The 14,898-nt window shown below is 39.7% G+C and overlaps 1 protein-coding gene across 1 annotated transcript in view; it reads right to left on the reverse strand.

The window, feature by feature from the left end:
• Positions 1-218: 218 nt before the first annotated feature.
• The window catches only part of LOC124795814 (potassium voltage-gated channel protein Shaker), a gene marked incomplete at its 5' end in the record, with an annotated part of 1,054,256 nt that continues 1,039,576 nt past the window's right edge, over positions 219-14,898 (reverse strand). The window contains one exon of the mRNA XM_047259896.1: positions 219-5,071. The remainder of the gene's footprint in view (positions 5,072-14,898) is intronic.

Consider the following 14,898-nt stretch of genomic DNA (forward strand, 5'->3'; position numbering starts at 1 on the left):
GGGATCTATGGATAAGGCATTTACTTCATTATGCCCACTGAAATTTACTCAAACTGTGGGTAAATATATCTGATAAGAGGGGGATGTACTATATGCCACAGCAAGAAACAAAAAGTACCAAAATATGTTTGATTATCTGCTGAAAAATAAGTATAGGTCTGTACCATTCTTAGAGGATGGCTGGATTTGATAAACTGAAATACAAAAGAAATAACTCATTCAATGTTTAAAAGTTTTATTGGCATTGAAAAAGCACACACTTCATTCCACGATTATCACCAACCGTGGTATTCGAAGAGTGGCGGGCGGTTTAATACCTCCTGACTCATGGGTTGGACAGAGTATGAGGAAAGGAATAGACAGGAAACATGTTATGGCAACAGGTAACAGCAAGCTGAATGGAGTAAGAAGACAGGGTGAACTAACGGATGCTATTGTCTTTTTTGAGAAACTGGATAGTCAAACACACAATCAACTGAAACTCACTTACTCTTTGTCCTCATATGAAAATATGGGATAGCGTAAATCATTCTGAATTTACAATTTCTAAATTTAAAATCCCATCTATGTGAATTATTTATATTGGTATATTTATACAAACATTTTATTGCATTTGTTATAGGTGTTACTGATAAAACAGTAAGTCAAAATTTTCTCTGCAAACAAACTGTTGACATAGCTAACTGTTGTGTCATTGTTTGAATATATGCATATGGGAATATAAAGTGTGTTGTTCTTTTTTTCAGGTTGTTTTTTCTCAGTATACATAGTAAAAAATTGTAGAACTCTACATACTGGTGGTACTTCAGATTTACATAATTAATAATCTGAAAAAACTGAAGACCTATTTCATACAAAAATAAGAAACTAGATGAGTTAAAAGCATATTGAGGATAATCTAGAACCAGTCTATTGCTCCAAGCTGAAAGTAAGTATAAAAATTTCTTCTGGACAAATTTTTGTTTGTATTATTTGCAGGAAGAGAGGAATTTGAAGTACTTCCCAGTTTCATTTGCTTGCGAAAGATGGAGGGAAAAATTACATCTTTATAATTTCAAATATTATAATTCATTTAACAACATAAAGTAACCATTAGGTATCTTCTTTAACTGTCAACAATAAACATTGTCAGGTGTAAAACAAACAATGGCGTCATATTTACATTTTATGTACATGATGCAATACAAAGAAGCAGTTATAAAAATGATCATTTGAGTGTAGTTTTAATTGACTCATATTGTAAGAATGAAAGCAAGCTGAATGCTTCACAAAGTTCCAGATGTTTTTTTATGTAAATATATGAAGTTCCTGTACATCACTTTGACTGTGTTATACAGACAAGTTATACATGTTTTTACTTTTGGCAATAAACAGAATGGTTTGATCCACTGGCTCTAGATGGCATGCTATGCCTACACTTGGGCTATTACATAATAATTTCATATACTGCCTGGAATTTATTTGGCGGGTTGCCTATGTAAAGACTGACTAAATGGAGATGTCTCCATTGTGCTTCTCAAGCTAAATCCTTCCAAAAAGGCCATATTGTTTTAAAATGTCTGCCATAACAAATAATAATCGTTGTGTTTTTTACTTTTGTATTACTCATTTGATGAGTAGCAGTTATAGCATGTCCATCAAAAAACCAATGATAGGTAATCTTCTTTCTCATCAAACAGGAAGTAGGGAACAGATGCATATTATAATAGTACAAATGATTTTTTGTTTGTGTCCATCCAGACCACTTCACAATTTTATGGATTTTGATCACTTGCACACACCATGCATTCAACAATTACACAGGTTAGTTTTTTCTTATTGCAAAAGCTGTATGTACACTGTATAAACATAACCTCACATTTTAATAGTCTACACTCTTACATCATGAGGGAAGGGTTTTCTAGAAACTATACAGATATATAGAAATGAAGAAAATAAAATTCACACAAATATCTTCAAAAGATGAGTATTTGCACAACACATATCAATTCGTATTATACTCTACATACAGACCCAAGGTCATTATTGCTCTGCCAATCAAAACTCCCATCTGTGAGCTATTAACAGGGGCATAATTTATTTAAGGAGTTTGAGCTTTCCTGTTATGATTTTGATGGGAATTTGGGATATGTAACATTTCAAAAATTATTATTTGCCACTATTAATTACATTAATACATTTCACTTTAGTGACAAAATGCAAGTTAAAGCCATTCACTATAGTTACAATATACAATACAAACAGTTATGAGTCACTGACATTAAACCATCTTAAAGTTTTTATGCCAACACCTGTACAGAAAATAGGTTTTAATTATAGATTAAACTGCTAAGTACTGCAACTATATTTCAACTGATTTGCTGTCAACTGTGATTTTAAGTAATTGGTTTCAAGGCTGACACATTTGATGCACACAACTATTAATGACAGACTTCAGCTAGCTGAAGTATTCATCCAAATACTGTAATGGAAGCAGGTACATTCATCATAAACTAATCTTAACAAGAGTCAAATATTAACAATACCAGTTTTTACAACCCATTAATATCAATTGCAGCTCCCTTAACTGCTCGTAAAATCAGTCACCAGAACTGATCAGATGTAAATGATAAAGAAAAGTGATTTTTTTATGTTGAACATTATATATTTATCAATTACTATTAATAATTTAAGCATTGGTGTTGGCATACTGTTTTGTAAGGTATGTTGCTAACATACAGAGAATTACACTTTGTACCAATTTATATTTGTGAGGTTATGTAAGTTTCTCTTCATTACTGACTAAATGGAGACAGAGGAATGTTACAAATATTAATCAACACATATAAAATTTTCAAATTGTAACAAATATGACTAGTGTCACTTTCCTATGATATATTTATCTAATTTAAGGTTAACATCAGACTTTTGTTTTCAGCCCTATTAAAAATTAACTGTTCAAAAAATAGATGTAATACATAACACAACATCTAACATTTTGTTCATGGTGGCATTTCACTATTATTGATGGACGTGCTATAGCCACTTTGGACAGCTTTTAAGTAACTGAGTTGCACATTTTCTGTTGTTGGATTTGTTTTTCTCAAAACTTTCACAACCTGATGAACTTCATCATGTCCATAACAGAGTGTATGCATTATTCGTGGATCCTTCCTGGCTGTTCTTACATAGAGCATTAAAAGCAGTTTGGATATGTATAGTATATCTGTAGTCCAAATTGTGAAGTACCTGCATACCATGCTACAAGCAATGTAGCAAATTTTCGTGTTCTACATTGGGAACTTCTTAGCTATAATAATTTAATGGACAAGTAAAGGTCAGGGTAACAAGGGTAGGGAGAGTGGACAGTTCATTTTGTTGAGGAATGAATTGAAACGCCATAACTGGTAAAATTTCGAGCTAGGCAAAAAGCTAAATTCAACTCTATATTAGCTTTCACACAGCCCAAAAACACAAGCACTTAAAACAGTGCTCAAAACTAGTTTGTCTCACAATCAAGTATTCAACAAGAAATTATCTTGAGTTTTTCTTACTGTACATAATGGTTTCAATAAATTAGACTACGTGTTTTATTTATATAATCTCCGTGTGAGCGATCAAATATCCTTGTAATATATCTTTTTACTTCGGAATTTGTAATAATAGCTCCACTTTTTCAAAACTATGTAGTAACAAATATCACCACTGGGGAATTAAAAAAACAACTCCCCGCAAACAACCTCGAGCTTCGGCAGGAACTATCTCCTGCCCTGATGCAAACACGCATGCATGCAACAAAGACATATTTTCTCTCCCGAGATTCGTACAGCCTCCGTGCAACAATGTTCTTTTAGACAACGGCGGAATGAATTGGGCTAACAGTATATAACAACTCGCGACCTGACGAAAGTTCTAGAGGCCTACGTGGCGCTACCGAAAATATCGTTCTGCAGTTTTTTTCCAACATGGCCGCGAAATATAAGCGACGTGGTTAAGTTGCATGGAAGTATAAATACACCTATATGTTACTACAGACTTGTTTTGCCTACAGCGCATCAGCAGGTAAATGATTTGGAGTATTAGTAATAGTAGTTTCCTTCCTTTAATAATACCTAGTTACTTTAGCTTCTCTGTAAAATGATGTGCCCTTCCTCTAAAATACTAGCAGAACGAGAGAAATTGTAGTGAAGCAATAATACGGCAGGCTTTGATCTGCATTACTTAATTAGTTACTTAGATCAAAATCTAGTTAGATTTTATATTGATTCATGTTTTCTCTTAAAATTAATAACATGGTGTTTAATGTGAAGAAAAGCTGTTTTCTTTTAGTTAGTACTTTATTTTTAAATCATCTTTTGTAAAGTCAAATTCTCTTCCCAAGGAAATCCTAACATTACTTCTACTGAGAGGGTTTGATAATATTGCTAAGTGGAAAATATCTACAAGTTACTCATGTCTTTTTATATTAGGTTGCTGTTGCCAGACATGACACTAGTTCATCACAAGGCTCTGGCACGTTAGTGGGGAGATAATGGCAACTTGGAATAAAGGAACTACAACTGTCATTACCAGAGTGAGAGAAAGATCTAAGAGTGAGAATGTGAAAGATATAAATATAGAAAGAAAACGAATTTTACCCAGAGGAATTCTTTTTCCTAATTTACCAACAATTGGTTTCGTGTTGGGCTGAGAAGTGATCACGGGTAGAGGGAGTGGAGGAAAGGGCATTATTCGCAGCTTGCACTCGGAGCACGTAATAATTACTTGTAACAATCACGGATCGCACCGCACTTGACACATCGTCGACACATCCCGTATTGGCTCGATATGCATCTATAGACGCCAAAAACGCCTACGTTATTTAAAAAACTGTAATTGTAATAAAAAACTTATGGCAAGAACAAAATGAGTTGAGTTTCAAGTTCCTCCCCACACAACGTACATAAACTGTACGCTCACTCGATTGTTCTTGTCTTGCACGCAGAAGCACCATGAGCTCGAAGAAGCTGATCCAGCAGCAGCCCCAGATGTCTTCATGAGATGCCTCACAAGACTTGACAAAACAGCGAAAAAGCATCTTTCGCTTCCTGCACTGTAACAGAAACACCAAAAAACAATTGTACCACAGGCAAGAATCAGCAGATTTACACGCAACAAATGTGTTTCTGATTAAAAAACACCTAAATAAGTTAGAATGGCATTAGGAAGCAGAAATATCTTTATTAAATAAAATTTATAATTTAGATAAAAACTGTGTTCAGCGTTTTGGACAAAAAGAAACATCCGTGAACTGTTACACGGTTTTGTTCACTTCCTCAGAGACAAGATTGCGTATGCTTCTGTTACAGTGTAATAATACCTTTTTAACATTTCCTAAAGCGGGAAAAACTCATAGGTTTATATGAGCAAAATTTAAGAAACTAACTGCCATATAGCGATCTTCATTTTATTCATTAGTGTACTCCAGACATTGAGCATAATTTGAAGTCTACGAACAGGATGGTGGTGAACCTTCCCTGTACGATTATTACATGAGGAATATTATGAATGTGGTAATATTTGTTTTTTCCAAACAAATGAGTCACAAAAAGATAATTTTCGAAAGAATCCAACTCATACAGATATGAATTCGTTTGTAATGAAATTCAAATACATACTTTGCACGCTAACTGTAAACTGTCTGAGGAGGTATGTGATATCTGAGAATGAATGAATGATTTCATTTATTGTCTCCAAGGCCAGTCTTCAAGTAAATGATAAATCAGCGAACTTGTGTTGACAGACAAAATTCAATACCGTAATAGAAATGTAATACAGTAGGAACTTAGGGCGCATATAGAGAAAGTACCGAGTGACATTGTTGCCTGGATGACCTCGTTATAGTCCGCGTATCACAGGATGGCCGGCCAATTTTTAACCATTCTACGAATCCCTATTTATTAGCTGCTGCTGGCCAATAAGATTCATTTTCTTTCCGAGTGGTTGGGGTGCGAAAAATGGTTCAAATGGTTCTGAGCACTATGGGACTTAACTACTGAGGTCATCAACTACGTAAACCTAACGAACGTAAGGGCATCACACACATCCATGCCCGAGGCAGGATTCGAACCTGTAGCGCTTAGTCTCTTTCTTGCAGGCTGTGCTGTTGCTTTGATTTGCAATGCAGTTTTATTCACAGAGCGACCCAATTGTTCATTAAACTCTTGATATTTTTTGTACCAGTATAGCTGTTAATGGATACCGTATCTGTAAATGTGTTAGTGTGATTTCCAAGTAAAACCGTTAGGTGGCAGCAGTAAGGGGTATTATTTACCATGTTTACAGCGTTTTTAAACGTATCAAAGCGGGCCTACTATTTCTGACATTTTGAAGACACAAGAACAGACTGTAGAAGCATGTGAAGTCGGCAAGAGAGCTGTACAGCGAATTGTAAGCAAAAGTGTCAGAGCTGTACAAAACCCCAGGAAAAATTGTCTTTGTGTTGCCTGTAAAGCATCGAAATCGGAAGACACCTATAACACTAATGGATGGTTTTTACGAGGATATTTTCAAGCCCTCCGTGTTTGAAATGTAAAATGGCGAATGCCCGACCTCACAAAAATATGTGCCAGTTACGCATGAGAAATTTGGCTTCGAAGGTAGCGCTTCATCAATGGGACGAATTTTAAAAGACACTGATTTTAGATATGTAATGATGGGACAATGTTTTGAATCGAAAGAAATGACATAGCTGCAACACGAGCCACATACCTAAGAAAGACACGCGAAATAACAGAAGAACGTAGTTCAGCGGTGTATTACATTGATGCAACGTGGTGAATCAGAATCAAAAATGGCTCTGAGCACTATGGGACTCAACTGCTGAGGTCATTAGTCCCCTAGAACTTAGAACTAGTTAAACCTAACTAACCTAAGGACATCACAAACATCCATGCCCGAGGCAGGATTCGAACCTGCGACCGTAGCGGTCTTGCGGTTCCAGACTGCAGCGCCTTTAACAGCACGGCCACTTCGGCCGGCTATCAGAATCAATCCAGGAAAACATGTTGGAAAGTGAGTGGTGGTACTGGCGGTTTTAAATTTCTCACAGGAGAAGATTCTTGGATAATTATGTGCACTCAGGTTCTACTTCCGGTTTTATTTCTGGAAGCATACTTGCACTGAAGTGCAAGGAAAACAGCAGTGACTACCGTTCAGAAATGAACGCTATTACTTTCAAGAAGTGGTTCGCTGAACACTTCTTGCTATACTTTGCTTCGAAGTAGGTCACTGGAATTGACAAAGCCAGTTACCGTTTAGCTGTTGCCGAGAAAACAACGAGTACAAATACCCCAAAAGCGGATATTGTGCTCTGGCTTAAGAATGTTCCGCGTAAGTGTAGTCGAAGTAAATTAATTTGGGCAAAACCTAAAGGTTATGTGGCAGGAAAGAATTACACATTTAAGGTAGCAGACATTGAATCGCTTTTGCGTGAAGCAATTGACATAATCTCCCCTTAAGCGTGGACAGACTGTGTGCGGCATGATGGAAAGCTTCAGGAAGGGACTGATATGGAGGTAAAAGATGGACACACGCCTTGTTATAAGTTATAAACAGATGGTTCGGACGCAGACTCAGATAACAGTAACGATGGAATTACGGTGTAGAATTGGAATAAAGTAACGTAAAAACAGTTCTTGTTTTCTTCATGGTTAAAAAAAATCTTGTTTGTCAACATATCAATTGCATAAATAATGTATGAGACTCTCCTAGCCTTTATCGATTTGGAATTCGTATCCTAAGCGGCATGCAGGCATTCACTTGTTATTAATAGCTTAACTATAATTTTCATCACATTGCCCAGCACCTAGCTTGTTATTACTTGAGAAATTTAAGCTTATACCAGTGTGTACTATGCTCTATATAATCGCGAGAATGCGACAACATAAATTAGTCAAAAATCCCAATATTATGACAGATAACGTCTCTCATTTTCCAGGCATAGAAAGAAAAATGTCTTAAAATAACAGCGAAGGTTACGTGTCGAGATATCGGAGGTTTCCAACTTTATGGGGCACCATTCTATGGAGTTATTCGAAAAAGACTGATTGTTGGTTGCTTGTTCCATGAATCATAAAGTGCGATCTCTCACTGTAATGTAGTACGAGTTAGTTTACCCTCTTGCAACATACTGACCATTTAAATGACACACACACACACACACACACACACACACACACACACACACACACACACACACACAGGTTTTAAAAAAAATCCTACTAAGTAGAAGAAATCGTCAAGCAAATATATTGATTTCAGTTTGTGTTTGAAGTTAATTTTATTGTGTCTTACATTTTTATTTATAATATAGTCCATAACACACTTAAAGGAAAAATTCTGTAAGCATTTTTGATGAATTAGCCGTTAGAGAATAGTCTTTGAGAAATATTGTACTCGACATATTCATAAAGCTATGTGCGCTGTTTTCACCTTCTGAGGTCATGCGGACTATAGCTGTGGGGCAGCGGATACACCGTTGTCAATACGTGAAATAAGATTTTTCTCATGTAAGCGACTGATCGAAATCGATTTTAAAATTTATTGTTCTCCTCACAGATCTGCATTTACACGGACGTGACAAAAGTCATAGAGTAGTGATGTGCACACATGCAGATGGCTGTAGTATCGCATATACAAAGTTTAAAAGGGCAGTACATTGGCGGAGCTGTCATTTCTTCTCAGGTGATTCATGTGAAAAGGTTTCCGACGTGATTACGGCCGCACGAAGGGAATTAACAGACTGAATGCAGAATGGTAGTTGGTACTAGACGCAAGGAACATTCCATTTCGGAAATCGTTAGGGAATTCAATATTCCGAGATCCAGAGTGTCAAGAGTGTGCGGAGAATACCAAATTTCAGGCATTATCTCTCACCACGAACGAAGCAGTGGTCGACGACCTTCACTTAACGACGGAGAGCAACGGCGTTTGCGTAGAGTTGTAAGTGCTAACAAAAAAAAACAGTGCGTGTAATAACAGCAGAAATCAATGTGGGACGTATAGCAAACATGTCCGTTAGGCGTTTGACGTTAATGGACTATGGCAACAGAAGACCGACGCCAGTGTCTTTGTTAACAGCACTGCATCGCATGTAGAGCCTCTCCTGGGCTCGTTACCGTATCGGCTAGACCCTAGACGACTGCAAACTGTGGCCTAGTCAGATGAGTCTCGATTTTAGTTGGTAAGAGCTGAAAGTAGGGTTCGAGTGTGGTGCACACCCCACTAAGCCATGGATCCAAGTTGCCAACAAGGCAGTGTGCAAGCTGGTGGTGGCTCCGTAATGGTTGGGCTGTGTTTGCATGAAATGTACTGGGCCTTCTGGTACAGTTGAACCGATCTTCGACTGTAAATGGTTATGTTCGGCTACTTGGAGACCATTTGCACCCATCGTGAACTTCTTCATGTTCACAAACATGTCACCAGGTCACAATTGTTCATGAAAACATTCTGGACAATTCGAACGAATGAGATTTGAGCAGATGATTTGGCCACCCAGATCACCCAACATTAATCCCATCGAACATTTACGGGATAAAATCGAGAGGTCAATTCATGCACAAAATCCCTCACGGGAAACAGTTTCGCAGTAATGGACGGCTATAGAGGCAGCATGGCTCAATATTTCTACAGGGGACTTCCAACGACTTGTTGAATCCGTGGCCGGCCGCTGTGGCCGAGCGGTTCTAGGCGCTTCAGTTCGGAATCGCGCTGCTGCTACGGTCGCAGGTTCGAATCCTGCCTCGGGCATGGATGTATGTGCTGTCCTTAGGCTAGTCAGGTTTAAGTAGTTCTAAGTTCTAGGGGACTGATGACCTCAGAAGTTAAGTCCCATAGGGCTCAGAGCCATTTGAACCATTTTTTGCCTCGGGCGTGGATGTATGTGATGTCCTTAGGTTAGTTAGGTTTAAGTAATTCTAAGTCTAGGGGACTGATGACCTCAGCTGTCCCATAGTGCTTAGAGCCTTTTGAATCCATGGCACGTGCAATTGCTGCGCTAAGCTGTGCGAAAAAGGTCCAACACGATATTAGGAGGTATCCCATGACTTTTGTTACCTCAGTGTGTAACACGATGTGCCATAGGCAAATGAACATGACTTTTCCGGAGTAACACAATTTGGCAACAATTTGCCTGCTCTCTGCCGCAACGCTTATGCTGACCATATTCCCGCCATGCTTCCCTATCGCGCGAAAGCAACTTGGTAGGTGACGCAAACTACATATAATGGGTAGGTCATCTCGTCCTCGAATAACTGACACCCTTCCGTCGCGATATGCGAGTACATATTTTTCAGTGCAGATGGCTGCGTTGAGAATGATGTGATGTTTGTGATGCTAATAGTGAAGGCTTGAGGCGAAACCAACCTATTCCTGTAGAGCAGCAACTAGGACATAGGTGAGTTAAATCCGTGTGACAAGACGAATCAACGACAGAAAACGATGAGGGCTGCATGCTCATTTGCCAGTTTTCATGCCTGGTGCAGAGTCTTAGAATGGAATGCATTCTAGTGGACGGGTATATTCCATGATGCGGTCGACTCTAGCATCAGCTACTGCTTCATCGTTTAACATGGGGTATGAGACATTGTGGAGAAGTCAGAGATTTAACCCTGGTCAGTGGTGCGTAGTGTGATAATCAGGAACTGTAGGTCATATCCTTTCCTACAGAAATCTTTCCTCATAAAGATTCAAACTGGCTACCTGTGGTTACAGCTTCACAGACATCAACGGGTATTAGGTTACACCGAGCTACCAGGTGCCTTGTTAACGCGTTATCATAAAACGACGGAATATAAGTGTGATGACTGTCTCTAACCTAACTTACCCCGCACGATGTGATCACGGGGGTGCGCAGAAATTTATCCAAGAGGGGGCAAAATACTAAATCTGTAATTATTGATACAACTGATTCAGCGAGTTTGAAAATGTGTCATTTCCCAAGCACTAATTTTGACAGGAAGTTTACAAACAGTTGATAACTACTCTCTTACTACTTTTGAGCTAGATTACTTTGATATGAAGGGTAGGCATATTTCAATAGTGTACCCAATCTTTTGATGTTATCAATTTGAGTGTAGGTTCTACTTTTTTATTTAGTGATCTAAAAGTATATGATCATATGATTACGCGTAGGGCAACCAATGAGTTTTGAAACACAGATGGAAAATATTCTCAAGAGAAGTGATTGCAGCCCAGCAATGTTAGGCTGACAATGAAATTAATGGTCTTAAATGTAAAAATTCAGAACTACTGAGAAAATCCTGCTGGATGTCAACAAAAATAACCAACAAAAAACGCTGTTTTAATGTTCCACTAAGTGGAGCAATAGGGAATAAACAAAAAAGAACAAAAAAAAAATTATTCAACTCTGATGACATCTATTGGCATACCACTTTATTTGCTTACAGAACTTCGTATGTGATTAAGTTAACGGATTTACTGCACTGCTTGTAAGCGTTCTACTTTTAAGGTTATCTGTTTTAATGTTGAGTGGTGAATAAAATGTGTTTTGAGAGCTATATGGCGTGAGAAAGTAAACACTGGCGATTGGCAAAATGTATCCAGTACTTCCTGTCACTAAGGACTTTACCCATTGAAAATGAGAAATTGGAGGAATTTAAAAACTACCTAATCGACATGAACTGCGTGGGCGCAAGAAGACAGACGAATACTGAAATGTTTCAAGCAGCAGCGAAACAACAGTTCGAGTCTCGTGGCATATTTGTTTCTCAGCAAGCAATAAACACGATATCCCACAATTCTAGCAGGAGCACTGCCACTGGACGCACTAAGCATGGAAGAAAGTCGCGTGGACTGATGAGTGTTGGTCACGGTACTCATTGGTAAATCTACGTGTGGTGCGTTAGCTTTGCCCCCCTCCCTCCCTCCATGTCCCCCTCCCGCCGGACCCTGCCCGTCCGCTTGCCAACGGAAGGGAGTTTAGGAAAGAAAAGAGGTCCATGGTACATACTTCATCTGCAAATGTTTTTTTCAGCTTCACCATCCCACAGACAATGCACCAACACACAATTCTCGAACTGTAGCACAAAGTTTTGAGAAACACTTCACGGAAGTGAGGCTGCCTATGTTTCTTTGCCGCGGCTGTGGGGTTGGGGGGGGGGGGGGGGTGGTTGCACAACTCCCTGTAGATTTGCATTGGACACAGCATCCAACTTTAAAATATTGAAACTAGTAGTTGTAAGGGCCTGGTTGCGACCGAACTATCCACTTTTGCAGTTGAAGTATATAACAATAAAAAAGATACTGTCTGCAAAGTCAAAGGGGTCGATCTTTAACAATTTGTTCATGAACTGAAATCATTTGGATCAGCTCTCCAGCCAGCTACTGTTCTTTAGCTGCGATTGAAAAGTGTTTGCAGCCAGCATTTGTTTCGTTAGCAGCATCCCAGTTTCAGTAAATGGTCAGATTCACTATGAAAAATTAAAATTACGTACGTAATATTATAAGACATTATGATTGTTCAAAATAATTCTTGAACTTCTTTTGAGTCTGTCCCTTTCCCTCGACGTATTCGGCGTGCTTGCTGCAAATCTTGCACGCTTTTTTAATTTGTGATGTATGATGTTACATTACTGTAACGTAATAAACTTTCTCCTCCTCCTCCTCCTTCTCACTTCTTTGTCGTCCTACATTATTCAATCGAGGATCGTTGTTGCAGAGTGTGGACTGAGAAGCAATAGCATTTGGCTAACAAAGTAATTAATGAATGTTTTGCAACTGCATAATGTTCGTAACTTACAGCTGTTGAATAGGCTAAGTCAGCTTCTGATCCTCTGCCTTGTCCTCTCACGACGGTTTCTTCCTTCCACGCGATACGCGCCACTATACCTTGTGATACTTTGAAGAATAAAAAAAAAAAAGACGTAGTAAGTGTCCTCAACGCATATGCCATTCACGAGATTCTTGATTCGCTGAGTCATTAGTTCTTTCCACATGAAATGGAAATGCCGTGTGGCTAGGGCCTCCCGTCAGGTAGACCGTTCGCCTGGTGCATGTCTTTCGAGTTGACGCCACTTCGGCGACTTGCGTGTCGATGGGTATGTAATGATGATGAAAGACACACAACACCCAGTCATCACGAGGCAGAGAAAATCCCTGGCCGGGAATCGAACCCGGGACCCCGTGCGCGGGAAGCGAGAACGCTACCGCAAGACCACGAGCTGCGGACAAATTACAGGATGTTATAGTAAAACACTTGCAAAATGTGTTTCTTTGTGTACAGAGGGAAAATGAAAGGTAATGTCAAATAATTAGCTGTCCTCTAATTTGCAGATCCGATAAAAAGAAGGTTGCTTTTGTACACTTGTAACAAGTTTTCCGGACATTTTATTCCATAGTCTTTAGTTTATTGCTTAGTCTGAAGAGTTTTCAGCGGAAAAGTGTAATATTGTACCAAGGTATAGTTTTAACACGTTATTGGGACTTGTTACATTCAAGCAGCTCGAGAAATCAAGCTATTTTCAGTGATATATTTAATCTGAGGTTTATCGTTAGATAATGACGCTATCAACATTAAAACCCTATAATCTTACCAAACTGCAGAAATACCTAAAAAACAGTTTTACACCTCCTCGGTTCCGAGAGTTCCGGAACCGGTACAGAAATTGGAATAGAGATCAACTTAAACGTCATTTCTGCCCTTTTTATTGCTCATGAAAACCACACATTGCATGTTGTACCACCATACAGCGAGACCTTCAGAGGTGATGGTCCAGATTGCTGTACACACCAGTACCTCTAATACCCAGTAGCACGTCCTCTTGCATTGATGCATGCCTGTATTCGTCGTGGCATATTATCCACAAGTTCATCAAAGCACTGTTAGTCCAAATTGTTCCACTCCTCAACGGCGATTCGGCGTAGATCCCTCAGAGTCGCTGGTGGGTCACGTCGTCCATAAACTGCCCTTTTCAATCTTTCCCAGGCATGTTCGATAGCGTTCATGTCTGGAGAACATGCTAACCACTCTAGTCGAGCGATGTCGTTATCCTAAAGGAAGTCATTCACAAGATGTGTGTCGTCCATGAAGACGAATGCCTCGCCAATATGCTGCCGATATGGTGGCACTATCGGACTGAGGATGGCATTCACGTATCGTACAGCCGTTATGGCGCCTTCCTTGACCGCCAGCGGTGTACGTCGGCCCCACATAACGACACCCCACAACATCAAAGAATCTCCACCTTGCTGCACTCATTGGACAGTGTGTCTAAGGCGTTCAGCCTGACCAGGTTGCCTCCAAACACGTCTCCGACGACTGTTGGTTGAAGGCATATGCGGCACTCATCGGTGAAGAGAAGGTGGTTCCAATCCTGAGTGGTCCATTCGGCATGTTGTTGGACCCATCTGTACCGCGGTGCATGGTGTCGTGGTTGCATGGACGTCGGGAGTGAAGTTGCGCATCATGCAGCCTATTGCGCACAGATTGAGTTGTAACACGACGTCCTGTGGCTCCACGAAAAGCATTATTCCACATGGTGGCGTTGCTGTCAGGGTTCCTCCGGGCCATAATCAGTAGGCAGCGGTCATCCACTGCAGTAGTTACCCTTGGGCGGCCTGAGCGAGGCATGTCATCGACAGTTCCTGTCTCTCTGTATCTCCTTCATGTCCGAACATCATCGCTTTGGTCCACTCCGAGACGCCTGGACACTTCCCTAGAGCCCTTCCTGGCACAAAGAAACAATGCGGACGCGATCGAACCGCGGTATTGACCGTCTCTAGGCATGGTTGAACTACAGACAACATACCACCTTCCGGTGGAATGGCTGGAATTGGTCGGCTGCCGGACCCAGTCCGTCTAATAGGCGCTACTCATGCATGGTTGTTTACGTCTTTGGGCGGGTTTAGTGACATCTCTTA

This window comes from Schistocerca piceifrons, chromosome 4 (genome assembly GCF_021461385.2).
Source record: "Schistocerca piceifrons isolate TAMUIC-IGC-003096 chromosome 4, iqSchPice1.1, whole genome shotgun sequence".
NCBI classification, from domain to species: Eukaryota; Metazoa; Arthropoda; class Insecta; order Orthoptera; family Acrididae; genus Schistocerca; species Schistocerca piceifrons.